This window comes from Triturus cristatus, chromosome 4_2, assembly GCF_964204655.1.
Source record: "Triturus cristatus chromosome 4_2, aTriCri1.1, whole genome shotgun sequence".
Taxonomy (NCBI): Eukaryota; Metazoa; Chordata; class Amphibia; order Caudata; family Salamandridae; genus Triturus; species Triturus cristatus.
Window position 1 is genome coordinate 957,831,822 of NC_140586.1, and position 6,000 is coordinate 957,837,821.

Sequence of the window (6,000 nt, forward strand, 5' to 3'; positions counted from 1 at the left end):
CGGGGCTCATGTACTGCACTCCCAACACCTTCGGGCGGGTCACGCTGTGACTCTGGACAGATAATTACTATCCACGTGCCTGACGATGTATGTATATCGGTGCTCATGAACGGCGCACCATTACCTTCGGATCGAGTTCGCGCGGTGGTTGTGACTCCGGGCAAATCACTGATCACCCCATGCCCAGATATGCATACGTGCTGCTGGGCCTGGTCCACCTGGACCCCCGAGGGTCGCGAAGATACACGCGTGCTGCCGGGCCTGGTCTACCTGGCCCCCCCGAGGGTCGCGACTCATGATCCACTTCCGTGCCCGAATATGTATGTAGATACGGGGCGCATGGACTGCGCTCCATATACCGTTGGACGAGTCGCGCTGTGACTGCGGGCAGATCACTTATCTCTCCGTGCCCGATTATGTATGTAAATGCGGTGCTCATGAACTGCGCGCCTATACCTTCGGATCGAGTTCGCGCCGGGTTTGTGACGCTGGGTAAATCAATGAATATCCCCGTGCCCGAATATGTATGCGAGCTGCTGGACCTGGTATGCCCGGGTTCCCGAGGGTCGCGGACCCGGCGGTTCATGATCCCACTCCCGTGCCCGAATATGTGTGTAAATATGTTGCTCATGCACAGCGTTGCAATACCTTCGGGTTGAGTTCGCGCGACATAAAGGTGCTAATTACAGCAAAGGTCGCGCAGTCCGATCCTGACCACACGTGACCACGTGTCGCTCGTCTCCAACCTTTTGCTTACGGCCTCGCCCTCCCAGGTGCATCAGTCCTAGGGCAGGGCGGACCAGTGTGGGGATAGTCCTAACGTAGAACTGTCATTGCCATGTTAGTAACAGTTAAACACGGGTCGCTGCCGACAGTCTGAAAGAGGTATGCTTAAGCCCGCAACTCGGCCCCGCCAACATGCTTATGTGGGCCGCCTTCAACGGTCACTGATAATGGGAACTCACACATATCTAACTGTAACCTAGACACCCGGGTGGGTGCCCAGTCGGGCAGGGCAACGCACCCGAGATAGAATGGTAGTTATTATCTAATGCTAAAGGAAGTCTGGATTGAGCCACTAGATGGGTTAGATATGGGTGTAGCTCAGTGCCCCAATCGCATTGAATACGGGGACGCACTGACATAGCGGCAAAAGAATAAGTGGTCACCACATAGCGCATCACTAAGGGCCTAAATCACGGCACAAGGTTACCGGCATGATTGTCCAAGTGGTTGCGGGTGCGCCGCTCGCGAGCGTATTGCAACCCGTGGTTTACTTCTGTCTCAAATCAATCGATAGTTCATGGTTCAGCCGATTGGCCTGCAGAACACTGAGCTGGGCACCATAACCAAGAGTTAGGCCTGCAGGAGGAGTAGCTGAAGGAACCAGATAGGAATAGGTCCAGATGTACTTTGGGGGGCATTCCCCTGCAACCAAAGACAGATTTCGGGTTGCAGCACCGTGCCCTGGGAGCTCGCGCGTTGCCCTAACTCTGAGGCCCTCCCAGAAGGGAGCCGGGTAGCAAAACAAGTGAAAAGGCTCCTTAGACGGTCCTCCGGCCTTCAGCTGGGTGCAATCACCATCAATTGGAGATAGGCCCAGGTAAAATGGGCTTTCCATAATGCTTGGAGGACCGTTGCGGTTGGTGGCACTCCCCACCGGAATCACTGGTCGCGTACTGCAGCTGCAGGAGACTGGGATCCTGGTTTACGGACACTTTTACCGCGCTATGGGTGCTGCTGTCCCAATAACTGGGGTGTCAGCGGGGCAAACACAAGGGGACATTATGACAGCGCGCAATGCTTAAGCCAAACAGATTCCCGAAGCTGGTATGCCTAAGGGATCATCACTGAGGGATCCGTAGGGGCATAATTCCTATAAGGTATAAGGGATGGTGGGCAGGGGCAAGAGTCGCCCCTTGCCCATGGTCACGCGCTGGCAGTTAGGTGCACCCCCGTGCCCCAGGTTAACTATCTGAGGGGACTGTACAAATGTTAAGTAAAACCCTTCTCGTCATAATAGTCAAAGCGGGCAGGCCCAGGATTGTGAATAGGTGTAACCTTCCCGCTGGGGGGCGAATAGTTATTGCACATCTTCACAGGCCCCTTTATTTCAACAGACCCTATCCGATTAGGATAGCGTCTTGGGATTGGGGACATAGATGGGGCCATCTACAACTCCAGGAGCTATAGCTCACTGGTAAGTCTTGGGCCTGTGGATATAAGGGATCTCACAGGGTTTGAGTCCTGCTAGCGCTGTCACACTGTCTTGAGGTGGCAGAATTTCAAACTCTTCTTTCTGCTAGGATGGTTCCCTTCCAGCTAGTTGCAGGAAGCCCTAGATAGGAGAGGTTGCAGGTAAGACTATAGCAGGTGGTGGGGGGCCCTGGCTGCGACGGTGAGCCGCCTCCAGGGCTGTGGCGGAGTTACAGGGCGATCTGGAAGCAGGCCGGTACAAAGGGTACCTCTGCGCGGCACCACGTGGTGCCTGAGCCAAAACGAGGAGCCTCCAGAGAGGTCCCGGAAGCCGGTCGGCGCCCCGCTAGGCCTGCGGGCGGTTGTGGGCCTGAACAACCGGGGGCTTGCTATGCAACGCTCCGCCCCGAGAGGGGGGGTGTGAGTAGAATTTCAACGGCACGTGATCGTAAAAAGAATCACTTGGGGGGCAGCACTTGCGGGTCGTTCCCGTGCTGCCCGGCTCATCAGGCGGGCAGGTGAAGTAGATGGCCGCCTGCCCTTGGATCGCCCGTAAGATAACCCACCTATTACATATCCTGGAATTATGTAATAAACCTGCAGCATTTGTTACCCACTTACAACTGTTTCTTGTGTTTTCATTGGGTAACCAAATTTGGGGGAGGGGGGAAAGCGGGGTGCCCCTGGGGGTACTATGTACCTCGATACGTGTGACACACCACACCCTAAAAGGAGATCTCAGACCCTTGCACACAAAGTTTAACCCAGACAACTTCTTGTGCTCAAAAGGCAGATGTGTTCAGTGCGAGTGCCTGCGGGCACCAGTGGCATCTTCCTGAACACAGAGCCCAAGGTGAGAAAAGGACATTTCTGAAGTCCCCGCGAGGTTTGGTCCTAACCAGACGTCAATAGCACTGAAAGACAAAACGACCCCTGGGCCTAAACCCGAGAGTTTCCTTCCACAACGTCACCCTGTAATGCAGCCATATTGACTTACTTACTCAGAACATTCTGAAGGAAACCTGCTGTGGGGAGCTTTCTACACGCCCCGGCTTCCTTGACTGATTTCAAGACGTCCACCAGGAAGGGTTCCCGCTGCTCACTGGGTCCATATGTGACAGTATCTACTTCCTGGTTGGCAGAAACCACCATTTGCAAAAAAATAACATGACTTCAGCAATTTGTAAACGCTTCACAGAGGTAGCCATGGGTGTTTTTCTCTGGGGTGCCACAGGAAACACCACCACCCTTCTACACTTTCCACGAATACCTCAGTGGAGGTCACAGTGGTGGGTTTTTCCAATGTTAACAGTGACGCAAGAGGGCGGTGCCAGGGGTTTGTAAATAAACCTGGAAGAATTAGAGGTTCAGAAGTGCACCGAAAAACAAAGGCAGAGGTGGGGGCGTATATCTACACTTGAAAAGCCCTGTCATACAACGAAAAGATCTTAAATCGTCTGTCAAGATAAACAAGTAATCTGCAGTTATGCAACGTATGTGCTCTGTCGCGTGCCCACATTGTCCCGGCTATGAATCCAGATCGGCCGAGACCAGAGGGTATGTTAGGGGGCATTAATGACCGTAGAGAGAGCGAAGGTGAATACCCCCTGAAGCTCACGTGAGGTTGAGTGCTGAGAGAAGGGGGTTTGGGGAGGGGCGGGAGGGGAGCATGGGGCGACAGGACCATGGAGAGAGCAAGCGAGCTGGGCATGGGCCCAGGGCGGAGTGCAAGACAGGCCACAGCAGCGTGGAGGGCCGGGGTGGACGGAGGGGCTTCCAGAGCTGGGCACCTGCTGCTGTGGGGCTGCATCGCTGCACGTGGTCACTTCACTTTCTCCCAAGCTCTACCTTTTATCTCTTGCTTTCATTTTCTCCGCACCTCCTGCTTTGACATTTTTCTATCACGTGTTTTCCATATTCTTTCTGTCGGATGTTTTTTTTTAATTTTCTTTCAATTTCTTCCTTTTTGTTTTCTTTCTGTTTCCTGCTTTGTATCCCAAGGATCTCGCTTTTCATCTTCTTCCTACACCACTGTAATGTTCATGTAAAATCGCAGAAAGACCCTATGAAGTGCCGGGGGTCACATGTTGTACCAAGTAGCTGAATTGCACTTTTAACTCGTGGGTCCTGATGAGGGAGCCTCCTCGTGGCACAGTCCGATTTTGATTTCAGAATGACGTCTGCATCCGTCAACCATTGGGGAAGGAGCATTGGCATTAATCGACCAATGTATAACCTCCAGCGCTTCCTCAGTCACCGAAAATGTCGCACCGATCCGCTGGAGCAAATGTTACCATGGAACTGATTGGTCAGTAAGAATGTCAGTCCACAATTCCACGTCAGAACTCTAAATTTACCTAATCGATGTTTTGGCCTTCACAGGTTTACCGAGGAGATGCCACGGCTCCTAGTTTCGATAAGAGTCTTAGTTCCTTCATTCTCCTGCTCGGCCTGTAGTAACTGTCATTTCACGAGTGTACGGGACATTCACTTTTAACATTTAGATTTTATCTTCTGTCCCACCTGGCATGCGAGTGACTCTGCCCCAACCCTCCATTTCGACTGCTTAGAGCCATCTGCCTGTCATAAATCTCCCACTTGCTTTCTTGGTGAGGCTACGTCTGAACGGTGCACGTGCCCCTGCAGTGGGCACACTGCAGATCACACCTGCCCGTGCCAGCCATTGTCCCTTTGATCTCCTCAGTCACCCCCAGAAGCACAATGTTTCGGTGTACCCCAGACTGGCAGGTCCGGGACCGGGCAGCAGGTCACCATTGCTGTTTTTAAACTAACATATACGAAGTTCCTAATGACAGCAGCTACGTGTCTGCATGTGTGATCCTGGTAAAATAGTCATTCTTCCCAAAGCTATAAATAGAACCGCTTAATTACACAGCTAATTATCCTGTTGCACAATACTCCCATGGGCAGGAAAAACTGTCTCAATAGTGGGTTCCCATAAAGCAGCCCAAAAGTTTATTCCTGCCCCCCACAATGCCCCTCACCCAAACCTTACATCTGGGACAACAAGGCTGGCTAGTTGGCTCAGTGAGTTAAGTGCTAGATGCGGATGGATGTCTGTAGGAGCTGCCGATCACGAGTTCAAATCCTGAAAGGTTCACCTCTGCCCTTTCATCCTTCCAGGGTTCATAATTTCAGTGCTATTGAAACGGGGGGTAAAAATAACCACGATTTACAGCACTTGGAAACCGCAAAACTGCAGTGCTGACCGCTATAGAACAACACAGAGGGGGAAGGGTCGAACAACACGAGGGGGAAGGGTCTGGGGAAGCACACAAGGAAGTCACCTGGAATAAATATGCACTATGCAGTGCTTAAGCAAGAAGAAACGAGAGAGAGAGCAATGCGAGATGGACGCGAGACCGACACGGAGCAGGAAAGGGGAAAGAAGCGCATGAGGGAGATAACTGGAAAAAACACGCGCTCACGGGGAGTTCTTAAGCCGAGAGAACAGACAGTGATTCCCTTGCGGGAGCGAGCCTTGGGCACCATCTGTTTGGAAGTTAATTACAAACAGATGTTGCCAAAGCTCGCTCTCGCAAGGGAATCGCCAAACGTGCACGCGTTGCCATTGAAAGTAATGCAACGCATGAACGTTTTTGGGGACAAAAGCCGATCGATTCCAAGAGGTCCCCCCCATGTTGCGGATGCGCTGCGTAGGCGAGACCTAAAAAACGAACACTTACTCTCACTAGCCCTGTTTTGAAACACTTAAAAGATGTTTGTTATTTTAGCAAAATCCTGTTATTTCTCTTATTTAGTAACTCTACCAATCTGCATTCC